At 38.5% G+C, this 12,767-nt stretch overlaps 1 protein-coding gene across 10 annotated transcripts in view; it reads left to right on the top strand.

The window, feature by feature from the left end:
* LOC150090991 (disintegrin and metalloproteinase domain-containing protein 11-like) overlaps positions 1-12,767 on the top strand; it is a 1,161,948-nt gene that overhangs the window by 817,417 nt on the left and 331,764 nt on the right. The window lies entirely within an intron of this gene.

The following is a 12,767-nucleotide window of genomic DNA, read 5'->3' as shown; positions in this document are numbered from 1 at the left end:
GTTTTAAATAGGACTTTTTTTATTTTATTAATGGTTATATTTATATTTTTATTGTATTAATGTATATTTATATTTTACAACCCATGTGTTCTGATGATTTCACAAATCCTTTAATTTTCTTCTAACCGCTGATTTCCATGACCAGTTGGCAGTATGTTCCAATAAGCAAATTACACTCTGGCTGAAAGAAAATTTCTACAAATCTCTTTTATAACCATCCATTTTCTATTTAATTTGTGTGCTGTTGTTGTTGGTATGTTGTTTAATGGCACAAGGGCTGCTAAGGCCATATTGTGCCTAAAATTGTGTGTGTGTGTGTGTGTGTGTGTGTGTGTGTGTGTGTGTGTGTGTGTGTGTGTGTGTGTGTGTGTGTGTGTGTGTGTGTGTGTGTGATCTGAGAAAGAATAAATATGCTATCATTTAGTTTATTCAATCCTTTTAATAGAAACTGTGATTAGGGCTCAACACAGATGACTAGTTTCCAGTTTCTGCATTTTATGGAACCCCATTCTTTCTTGATATGAATACCCTTGTTATCTCAACTATTCTTATTGCTCTTCTTTGCACCCATTCTAATATATCTGTGTTCTTCTTAAATGACGTCTTGAAACCTGTATGCAGTATTCAATATGTGTCCTAACCATGTTCTTATATAATGGGCTGTTAACCTCGTTATTCTTGCTGGCACAGTTCCTATATATAAGTGAAACAACACCAGGTGCTGTTCTAGCAGCCTGTCTGCAATGCCCCCTCAAACTTCATTTCACATTGAAAAATTATCCTTTGATCTTTTTCATTGCCAAAAACCATGAAGTTAGTAGAACCTAAATGATGTGTTATCCTGGAATTACTGCTACCCATATGCAGTACTTTGTATTGATCAATGGTAAAACATCAGTGGTCATTTTTAGCCCATCTGCTTAGTTTCTATACCTTGTTAAACCAGTTTGTTCTGATTAATATCATTGACCACAGTGTTCACCTTTCATCAGCAAAATTAGGCATTAAACTTGAAATACCTATATCAATATCAGTGATTGAGTTAGCATCATGAAGGTTTATATGTATAGGAAATAAAACATAAACATGCTAAGACAAAATTTCTGTGTTACAGATCAGAAGTTATGAACAGTCAGGCTGATGTCCTTTTCTACCAACAGTGACAGTGTTCCTTTTCAAGTCAACTGTCCAGATTCATTAAAAATTGAGGGAAAGTATACCAACAAAATACTATTAATATAAGCAATATTCATAGATGGCTTCTATTTTTGGAGGTGCAGCCATGGAGCTGAAGAGCAAGGTTCCTGTTTGCTGATGAAGACACTAAGATTTTGGATAGAGTGATTAAAAAAATCAGGACAATAACCACATATGCAATGATGCAAGCACTAAAGTATTCAAAGAGAAGTATATTAACCATTTTAGATGCATTATATTATTGAAATATATTCTTCAAATGGGTTCCTACTCTGTTAACAAGAGAAATGAAATTCTCCAGGCAGTAAATCAAGCATCCAAGACTTGTTGCATGATTGAAATAACTTTCAAGAAGTTTTTTCAGTGCCTGATAACAGGTGATGAGACCTGAATCTTCCATTATGACTCTTATTCTAAATACATTATGACTCTTATTCTAAATACATTATGACTCTTATTCTAAATGCTAGTCCTTCACTGCATCTCCAGTGAAGAAAAAACTTGAATTGCCAGATCATCACAAAAAATGATAGCTGTACTGTGTGGAGACCATGCAGAGGGCCCAATTTTAACTGATTTTTCCCACTATAAATAAGGAAAGATATTGTTAAGCACTTGATAAGCTTAACAGGTCTAAGGAATAGAAAAGGCTGATCTAACGGGATGCCAAATCACATTCCACCGTGATAATGCCAGCCCACACACTGCTTGTATGACTCCAATGAAAACTGCAGACCTGAGGTGGAGAGTTTGCCTCATCCTGCATACAGCCCATACTTACCTACTGTGATTTTTTATGTTTGGACATATGAAGAGAAAACACTTCATGGAAAACACTTTTCAAGTGATGAGGAGCTGAAAAAGAAAGTCGTGCACTTCAACAATTGGGTCCATCTTTTTACTACAGTGCATATGTGAGTTGGAAAGAACAATGGCAAAAATCTATCGATAAACAAGATAGATGCATAGAATAATGTATATATATGGTTGTAATGTATAAATTTCAACTTTATATTGGTTGTTTGTGTAATTTTATGCCAAAAAGAGCATTACTTATGGACCAAACATTGTACATTAAACATAAGATTAGAGAATATCACCCACATGCAGTTGATATGGTATGTGGAAGCAACTTGTCAGTTCACCATCTTGTTCACCATCCATTTGTTTCTAAGTACCATATCAACAAATTTCAGGGCAATAGGTCCACATTAGACCAACACAGTGCATAAATGTGAAGATTGAAAAAGAGATTAGAGATGCATTTCTGACATTTAAAAGGCATAAAAGAGAGCATCCTTATATTTATAAGAATATATTAAGAGCTGCATAATGTGGAACTTTGTGTACATCTACCAAAGTTTATATAAAGCTTTACAACGAATAGAACCTTTGAGATTAGAATACAAACTTCCTCCTTTAAACCTATGAAGAAGAGGAAAGAGTTCTTCAGGAATCTATCTTGAGTGCCACACAATTTGCTACCAAAATCAACAGTTTCATGGATCACTTACTACTCACTGTTCCACATGCATTATACATGACTTTGTGCCAGGCACAAAACACAAGAACGACAGTAAGATAGACAATTATAGTATACAGGCAACACCATTAGTAAATTACCTCAAAAATGGCTTTAAAATGCCAGTGCACAAGACAATTTGTGTACATTTTGTAGAAAGAGAAATCTTTCTGTGCTCTCAGTGAACCAATTAGAATCTAGGATACCAGTAAAACTAACAGAAAAATTCCTAGGCCAGAAGCTGACCAATTGTAGAACACATCTGAGACTTGTAAATAAATGGCATTAAATGTCTAAATACCTTAAAACACCAGCAACAGCAGCATTGAGTACCAACAGGATTATCCTACAAAACATAGCTAATAGTTGATAATTCTACACGATAAGGTCTCCTAGGTGGCTCAATGAATGCAGTTCAGTATATATGCTTCATACTGCAGCAAAAGCCTTCTGTGAAGTGGCCAGTCACACCACAAACAAAAAACAAGATAATAGGCATCAAAAAATGAGTTTTTGGGCATAAAACATACTACTTTAATAGCCCATACAAAGATTCACCCAAAATTTATAAAATAATATTTATAAATTAAATAATTATAAGAACATAAATTCCACATGAAAAAGTAATGAAATAAGTTTTGTTTTTTGTAAATGCATTTTATTATTATTATTTATTATATATATTTATTATATATACAGGGTGTCTCAAAAATACACGGTATAACTTCAGGAATGAGTTCCTCATATGTAGACAATAAAAATATTTTATATCAACATAGTTTCGGAAATGCTTGGTTTCCGAGTTTTGAAGGTCTGTCTATGACATTTAATTGTTCACATCACCTTATAGTAATTGTTCAAAATGTCCACCATCTGCCTGAATACAGGCCTCACATCGACGTCTCATGGACAGGTGAAGACGGTGCCAAATTCCTGGCATGTTTCGTATTGTATCACAAGCTGCCACAATTCGATTGTGGAGAGTTTCCACATCAGCTACTGCAGTTGAATACACCAATGACTTTAAATGGCCCCACAAGAAGAAATCTAGTGGGTTTAAATCAGTTGAGCATGGAGGCCAGGCAGTTGGTCCACCTCTACCTATCCACCGACCAGGAAACCTTCGATTCAGGTAATTGCGGGCTAGGTAGCTGAAATGTGTGGGAGTGCCATCATGCATAAAGTGTGCTTGTTGATGAATGATCAGTGGCGTGTTGTCCAAGAAATCAGGCATGTTGTTTTCCAGAAATTTCTGTATGCCTGCCCTGTGAGTTTGTTTGGAAGTACATGGGGCCCAAATAACTTATCACCAAAAACACCCGCCCAGTTGTTGAGGCTGAACCACTGTTGGTGATGTGATGGAAGAATTGCATGTGGGTTTTCCTCAGCCCATACATGCTGATTGTGAAAGTTTTGGATTTTGTCTCATGATTTTGTCTCTTCATCTGTGAATATCACTAAGGCAGGAAAGAGGAGTTGTACCACACTGCTGCAAGAACTACTGGCAGAACATTACTCGTGCAGGGTAATCTGCTGGTGACAAGGCCTATACCTGTTGCAGATGGTAAGGATACAGTTGATGTTCTTGCAACACTCTCCAAATAGTCGAACATTCAACAGCCAGTTGCATTGTTATTCTGTGTGTGCTGATTCCAGGAGTGGCATGCACAACATCTAAAATCTCTTCCTCTACTTCAGGAGTCATAGATCTTGGTCATCCTCTGTCAGCAGCACAAGGTGTAAAGGTCCCACATTCACAAAGATGGCGATGGATACTTTCAAACATTTTCCTGTCTGGACATCTTCATTCTGGGAACTTTTCGTGGTACAAACGATGAGTCTCCAGAGCATTGCCGTCCACCAAACCATACATAAAGTGCATAAAAGTATCGGTAAGGGTATCCACGTGTTTGCAACTCCGCTGAACGAGAAGTTCTTTAGCCATATTTAGCCGCTTGATTGAATATTTTTTACATCGAATTATTTCTGTAAGTAGCTTATAGACCTAGTAAGGATCGTTAGTTTATTCTGAATTGAGACAGCGAGATTTGAAAGTTAATTAATACTTAAGTGTCCGTAGATTTACCATTCGTAACTTTCCCGCCTTTGTGATACGATAGTTATATACCGTACTAGATAGCGTTAGTTGAACTTCGTTAGCAGTTAAATTGTACTTTTAAATAAATACATATAACGACTTAGATTACAAACGTAATATAATTAATTATATTTAACATAATTAATAACATAACATAATTAATTATAATTAATTAATAAATTAATAGAATCATGACTCAGACCAGAGCAGCAAAGCAAAAGGCTCAAGCTAATGGAAGTGCTGTGGCTCAGAGCAGAACTAAGGGGGGCAGTTGCCCTCTGACTCACAGCCTTATAAAATGCACTGTTTGTTTGATGTTTGCAGAGCAATCGGGTACGGGACATGATACTGCCATGGGGGATGTCTTTGTGTGTGCGGGATGCAAGGAGTGTATCGATACAACAACTCAGCGTTCTTGTGGGCCTATATGAGAGCTTGAAGGACAGGGTGGATGCCCTCGAAGAAACTAAATCGAGGGGCCCATCAAGCTCTCAGCTGCCCACATCAACGCCCAGAGGCAACCCCCAAGGCAGAATGCGCTGGTCCAGAAGGAACTAGTAGTTGTTGGTTTACTCTATTGTCAGGGAAACGGGGAACATGCTTTGTAAAAACGATAGGTGGAACAGGACCAGGGTATGTCTGCCAGGGGCAAAGGTTCATGACGTTGTAGAGCGGATACCATCTTTTAAGGGTACAAAAGGTGATATAATTGTACACGTTGGCACTAATGATATCAAGAGTAGGAGACCGGCAGAATTACTTAATAAGTACAGGTCACTCTTTAAAAAAAAGCCGTGAATTAGGGTTGAATTTGAAAGTGTCTGCAATTCTGCCCAGACACGATAGGAGGGAGTATGTGATGAGAGCCTTGTCGATCAATTCGGCCCTGGAAAGATTGTGCAAGGCTCAAGGGGTAGAATTTTTTTCAGCCTGGACTGTACTTGTTAACAGGAGAGATTGCTTCTACAGGGATGGGATACACTTAAATAGAAAGGGTGCAAGAATATTTGCTGATGCTATCGAGGCAGTGTTAGGTGGGTCGGAAAACTGATAGCTTGGGGGGGGAGATAAAGACGAATAGATTAACAGTAGCCACTGGCAGAGGTGAAAGATATTCTTGCACTGCTTCTATTAGAATGAGCAGAAGCCTGAAAAACAAGATGCGTGATATTTCAGAGACAGCTGGGAGCCATTGCAGTAGAAGTAAACACATGGGTTGTGTTAGGGTAGCTAAGAATAGAAAGAGGTGCAGGTATACTTGTGTGTACACCAGTTCTAGGAATTTAGTAAATAAATTTGATGAATTTGAGGTATTGCTCAAAACATCAAAGGCAGATATTGTTGGGATATCAGAGACGTGGTGTCACACAGATATAAGGGATGCAGAACTGCAATTTGGGGAGTACAACGTCTACAGAAAGGATAGGAAGGGGGGAGGGGTTATGCTATTAGTTAAGAAACACATAAAAACCAAGGAAGTGAAGCCAGTCGACATCGCTGGACAGTGCAGTGTTGAGTCAGTTTGGTGTGACATAAGCATTGGGAGATCAAAATTGAGAGTAGGAGTGTGCTATAGGCCTAATGACTCTGATGAGTATAATAAGGAACTGTACAGGGAAATAGAGTGGGCCAGTAAATCAGAGAGTCTTATAATGGGAGATTTTAATTTCCCAGATATTGACTGGAATTTGGGGCTGGTCACTCACACACAAGCAGGGCTTTTGTGGATTTATTGGATGATTATTTTCTACATCAGCATGTTCGGGAGGCAACTAGAGGGAGTAATACTCTTGATTTGATTATCAGCAGTGATTCTTCGTGCATTAAGAATCTGCAGATAAATGAACCACTAGGTGGCAGTGATCACAATGTGCTGAAGTGGGATTTACTCAAAGAGGTAACTACCATTAGGGGTAAAGGGAAGGGTTATTGCTTCCCTTTACCCCTAAAGGCGACTACGATGGACTGAGACAGTATTTAAATTCTATACAGTGGGACCAACTGATGATGTTACCAACAGCAAATTCAAAATGGGAAGCATTCAAAGAACTTATCTTGGAAGCTACTAGGCTTTACATGCCAACTAAGAAATATTGTTCAAGGTTTCGGCCAAAATGGATGTCAGATGAACTAATGAGGCATATGGCAGAGAAGAAAAATGCATGGGATACTTACAAATTAACACATGACACAGAAGCCTATGATAGATACAAGTTGATATGCAACCAAGTTACAAAGGAGGTTAGGCAGGCGAAGGCAGATTACGAGAAATCCTTGGCAAGGGATGCAAAGAAAAACAGCAAAGAGTTCTTTACTTATGTAAACTCTAGAAGGAAGGGGATGAATCAGATTGGTCCACTTGATATTGATGGGTCAACTGTTGATGATCCTGCTCAGGTAGCTAACAAACTAAATGAATATTTTGCATCGACATTCACACATGAGGAGTTATTCAGCGAGGGGAATGCCAGAGGTGTATTCAACTCTAGCAGTAAGCTACAGAATCTTGAAATAACTGGGAGTAAAGTGGAGGAGAAACTGTTGAAGATAAACACAAGAAAGGCACCCAGGGTGGATGGGATCTATCCAGTTATATTAAAGGAGGCAGCAAAGAAAGTAAGCAAACCCTTAGCCATAATTATGAGAGCTTCCTTGGACTTAGGGGAGGTACCCATAGACTGGAAATGTGGAAATGTGACCCCAATTCACAAAGGAGGATCAAAGGCTGACACAAGTAATTATAGACCTCTGAGCTTAACTTCTGTTCCAGGAAAATTAATGGAGGCTCTGATTAAAGAACTGTTGTAGGATCATTTCGACAAGACTTCAGTTATAGCTCGGACACAGCATGGCTTTGTTAAGGGGAAGTCTTGCCTGACCAATTTTATTGGATACTATGATGCAGTCACAAAAGAACTGGATGCAGGGAATAGCTTTGATATTATATACTTGGATCTTAGAAAGGCTTTTGATACTGTTGCACATGGAAGACTGCTACACAAATTGGAGCAGTGTGACATTGGAGGCAAATTGCTGCTATGGATAAAGGGGTGGTTGAGGGGGAGAAGACAGAGAGTGGTAATCAATGGACACTGCTCGTCGTGGACTAATGTTATTAGTGGAGTCCCTCAGGGCTCAGTGTTGGGTCCATTATTGTTTTCTGTATTTATAAATGATATTGATGATGGTATATCAAGCTTAATGTCCAAGTTTGCAGACGATACAAAGGTTGGCAGGGTTGTCAAGGACACTACTGACACTATGCTGCTGCAACAGGATCTGGAATGGTTGAGCAGATGGGCTGAGAGGTGGCAAATGAAGTTTAACATTGACAAATGTAAAGTACTACACATGGGAAACAGCAACCCCAGAGCAACGTATCAACTCTGTGGTACTACACTGACAGTGGTAGAGAATGAAAGGGACTTGGGGGGTGGTTGTGCAGGCAGATATGAAGTTCTCTGAGCAGTGCAGACGGGCTGCAAGAGTAGCTCATGGAGTATTGTCAATGATATACAGGAATTTTTCCAGCAGGGATAAGGAGGTGATTATTCCCTTGTATAAGGCAATGGTCAGGCCACACCTAGAGTACTGTATACAGGTCTGGAGGCCTCATTTCAAGAAGGATGTAGAGCTGCTGGAACGAGTACAGAGAAGGGCAACAAGATTAGTGAATGGAACAGAGGGGTGCTCTTACGAAGAAAGGCTTAAGTTTTGCAAATTACAGTGTCTGTAGACTAGGCACCAGCGAGGTGATCTGATAGAGGCGTATAAAGCCTTGAATGGTTTGAGCATGCTCAATGCTGATGGGATTCTTCCTCTAGCTCAGAATAATCACCTGAGAGGGCATAAATTCAAATTGAGGAAAGAACAGATGTAGGATAGACGTGCGGAAATTTGCCTTTAGCCAGTGGGTGGTTGGTTGGTGGAACAGACTTCCATCCCTTGTAGTGGAGGTTGATAGCCTAAATAAGTTTAAGGCTCAGCTGGACAGGTATTTTGAACGAACAGAGGGGTGAAGTGGGTTTTTTTTTTTTTTTTTTGGCTGATGCTGCATAAGCTTGCTTTCTTGCATCAAATGCCTCTACTAATGCTAATCTGCTTGCTCCTGATTTGGGTAAATGGTCGGAATGGAAAACCACCAGATTCTGTCAGTACCTTGTAACAAAGGAAATCACCTACAGGAGATAAGACATTCCGGTTAATAACTCGGGAAACAAGCATTTCCGGAACTATGTTGATATAAAATATTTTTATTGTCTACACATGAGGAACTCATTCCTGAAGTTATGCCGTGTATTTTTGAGACACCCTGTATATATATAATATCAAAATTATAATTATTAAAGTTTAGATTAATAATATTATTATTATAAATATTATATACATATATATAAGTATTTGTATATTGAGGTAAACTTCTCTTATTATTTTACAAATATTGATATCAATGTAGAACGTATTGAGCATTACAGCCTTGGTTCATACTATCTAATACATATATAAGATATAGAAGTAGTATAGCCATGCTTTGGGAAATACACCGATGAGCCAAAACATTACGACCACCTACCTGATATGATGTTGGTACTCCCTGTGCAGCCAAAACATTATGGTCACCTACCTGATATGGTGTTGGTACTCCATGTGCAGCCAAAACAGCTCACACCCGCTGAGGCATGGATGCTACAAGATTTCTAAATGTGTCTTGTGGTATCTAGTACCAACACGTGACCAGCAGATCCTTTAACTCCTGTAAGGTCCGTGGTTGAGACGCTGCAGATCGAGTTGCTGTTCCAACACAAACCAAAGATGCTCAATGGAATTGATATCTAGGGGATTTTGAGGCCAGGGCAATACCTGGAAGTTTTTCTCATGTTCCACGAACCAGTCTCGAACAATCCGAGTGGTGTGGCATGGCGCATTATCCTGCTGAAAGACGGCACCACCAGAAAGGAAGACCATTGCCACGAAAGGGTGTGCCTAGTCAGCAATGATGTTGAGGTAGGTGGTAGATATCAGAATGACTGGACCCAGGGTAACCCAGCAGAACATTGCCCAAAGCATGACACTGCCACCACCGGCTTGTTTTCATCCCGTGGTGCATCCAGGTGCCATCACTTCCCTAGGTAAACAGTAGACACGTACCTGGCCATCCACATGGTGCATGCAACAGGAAACATGATTCATCGGACCAGACCTTCTTTCAGTCACTCAAGGTCCAGTTTCGATGCTTGCATATACATTGTAGGCACTGTCGCCGGTGAACCGTGGTTAGCATGGGCACTCAGAGTGGCCTGCGGCTACGCAGCCCCATTTTCAGTAGGGTTCGATGTACTGTGTGTTGTGACACATTACTCCTGTCACCAGCATACCAATTACTGGCTAGTTGTGCCACAGTCAACCTTTTCTTGCCACATACCATCCAGAAGAGCCTTTGCTGACATCGAGCATCGATGAGCCATGGTTGTCCAACACCTCACTGGCAGTTTTCCCTCCTCAGACCACTTTTAATAGGTACTAACCACAGCTGACTATGAGAACCCCCCCCCAGCCATACTGTTTCGGATATGCTCTAACCTGTCGTATGAAGAACAAGAATAACACTGATTAACAGAGCTCAGTATCAAGTGTTTTTTATATCATGTCCTGACCTGTGCACATGCCGTAGTTCAACTGTAGTTGCTTCGATTTGAATAACAACTCGCTGGTCATAATGTTTTGCTCCATCAGTGTATTTACAGGTAACCCTGGTATAACATGGCAGTTAAGGTTGCTATAAAATATCATGTTGTACGAAACCATGTTATATGGGACTAAGAAAAGTACAAAGGGGGGGGGGGTTGCATTCCAAAAGCTAACAAAAATACACTATTTCATTAACAAAATGTCAAAACTAACAAAAATACACCATTCTAGATTTTGCATATCTTCTGCTCTCTTTAAAAAATCAGTAATCTGGGTTTGTTTGCTTTTGTTTGATAAATCTCTGTGAATTTCATCATATGGAACTAAGCATTTTTTAAACTCCCTTTTGAACTTTTGGCTCCTTTCTTTCAAGAATCTGCATTCAAAAAATAAGATTCTAATTGCTCGGCTAACTTTATGCCTTCCTGTATGCTTTTTAGTGTAAAATTTGGAATTTTCATCTGTGCTATCATCCTCTGAATTGATTTGGTTTTACCTCTGATACAATTACCACCTATACGCTTCACTAGCCTCTTTTTCTGCCAGTAATTCTTGAATGTCTTCAGTAATCATATCTTTTTTTATTTTTTTAGGAGCATCAGTGACTAAGGCCATGTTACTGTGTCCTGAGGTCAATTTTCTATTATGCTGGATGAAAAACCCGAGTTTCTGGGAGAAAAAAACCATGCTACCCTTGCCTGAGTCTGACAAACTCAGCCACATTTTGAAAAAGACCCATAAAAATTACTCCCATCATCGACAGGATTTGAACTCAGGTCTTTTCCACCCGTTGTGAGGAGGAGGAGGGCGTTTCTATCAATTTTGCTACCCAAAAGGACTTCAGTAATCATATCATAAAAACGTAGCAAGTTCTACTATCGCACCGATTCCGTTTTTTGCTGGTTCGATCGTATTTCCTGAATGTACTGACTCTGGCAATACATTTTTTCAACACACACCTGTTGACAGTTTTACTTCTTTCAATGATAAAGCTATGATTCCGATACTGTCGCAGCCTCCGTAGCCAGGTGGGAAGGAGCAGCAGTGCGTAGCACACGCTTCTTGATTAGACCGGGGTTCGAGCCCGTCACCACCAAATACGGAGGATGCGGAAAGGTCAGAGAATGACCACCGCATATCCCGGAGCAATATGGCCTTAGTTGCTAATGCTCCTAAAAACCAAATAACAAACAAACTGATACTGTCCACAATTGAGAAATGTTTCCATTCCTCTATTACTTCAACAGAATCATTTTTTTCAAAACCCATTGTAACAATTTTCTGATGTAATGAGTTTATGATCTAATGGCTGAATAAAAGAAGTTGTATTAACCTAGTACAACTGTGGTGTTAACAACATAACTTCAACATTTGGATGACTTAAATCTTTTGGATGGCCTGGTGTGCTATTCAATAGTAATAAAATGTTGAATTCTAGATTTTTCCACAAGTTCAATAATACAGAATATAACACGGGGATTTCCTAACAAAATAAAATACAGGGAATTCTCAATATTTTTTTTTTGACTAGCAAGTCAACAGCAGGGATTCAAAAAGAGTGTTGAAAAAAAATGTTGAAAAATTATATCCAACATAATAGCAGGGTTTTCCCGCACAAAAGCTGAAAAATACCCTGTTATGCGAGGTTTACTGAAATTCTCTAAACGTGTTAGAGCAAAACCATGTTATGCGAGGATTTCCACATATTATCAATCGTGTTAGAGTGAAACTGGGTTATATGGGGGTTGCTTGTATTTACATTTTGCAAACTTTGTAACAATGCATTGCATTACTTGAATAAGCATATCGTAGTAAAATGATTAGAGAATATATTACAAATTAACAAATCAGACAAGGAAATATAATTTATTTATTAATAATAACTATTAATAGCATAAAGCAAACATTGATATTTATATTTAATCAGAGATATTTTTACATCCACTTTTACATCTGTTACATCCACTTAAGTTGATCTTCTGGCAGCACATATTCCATGTTTAAACCTGTAAATATAAAATATTAATAAAATTTACATTTCAAAAAAAATATCAATAATTATTTAAGACTAGAGTTGACATTTTACACACCATGATTAAACTATTCTTATATTTTAAATATTTATATATATTTTTTTGTGATACATTAATAACTTTATTATTTTAACATGCAAACTTTTGTCATAGATATTATTTGTTAAATTGGTGATAATATTTTTAAAAGCATGGTCATACTACATGTGCTTCACCTTTAGCAAATAGT

The sequence above is a fragment of the Mastigoproctus giganteus genome, chromosome 1 (genome assembly GCF_048544385.1).
Source record: "Mastigoproctus giganteus isolate SK-2022 chromosome 1, ASM4854438v1, whole genome shotgun sequence".
Taxonomy (NCBI): domain Eukaryota; kingdom Metazoa; phylum Arthropoda; class Arachnida; order Uropygi; family Thelyphonidae; genus Mastigoproctus; species Mastigoproctus giganteus.
This window is presented reverse-complemented; position numbering and strand designations above follow the sequence as displayed.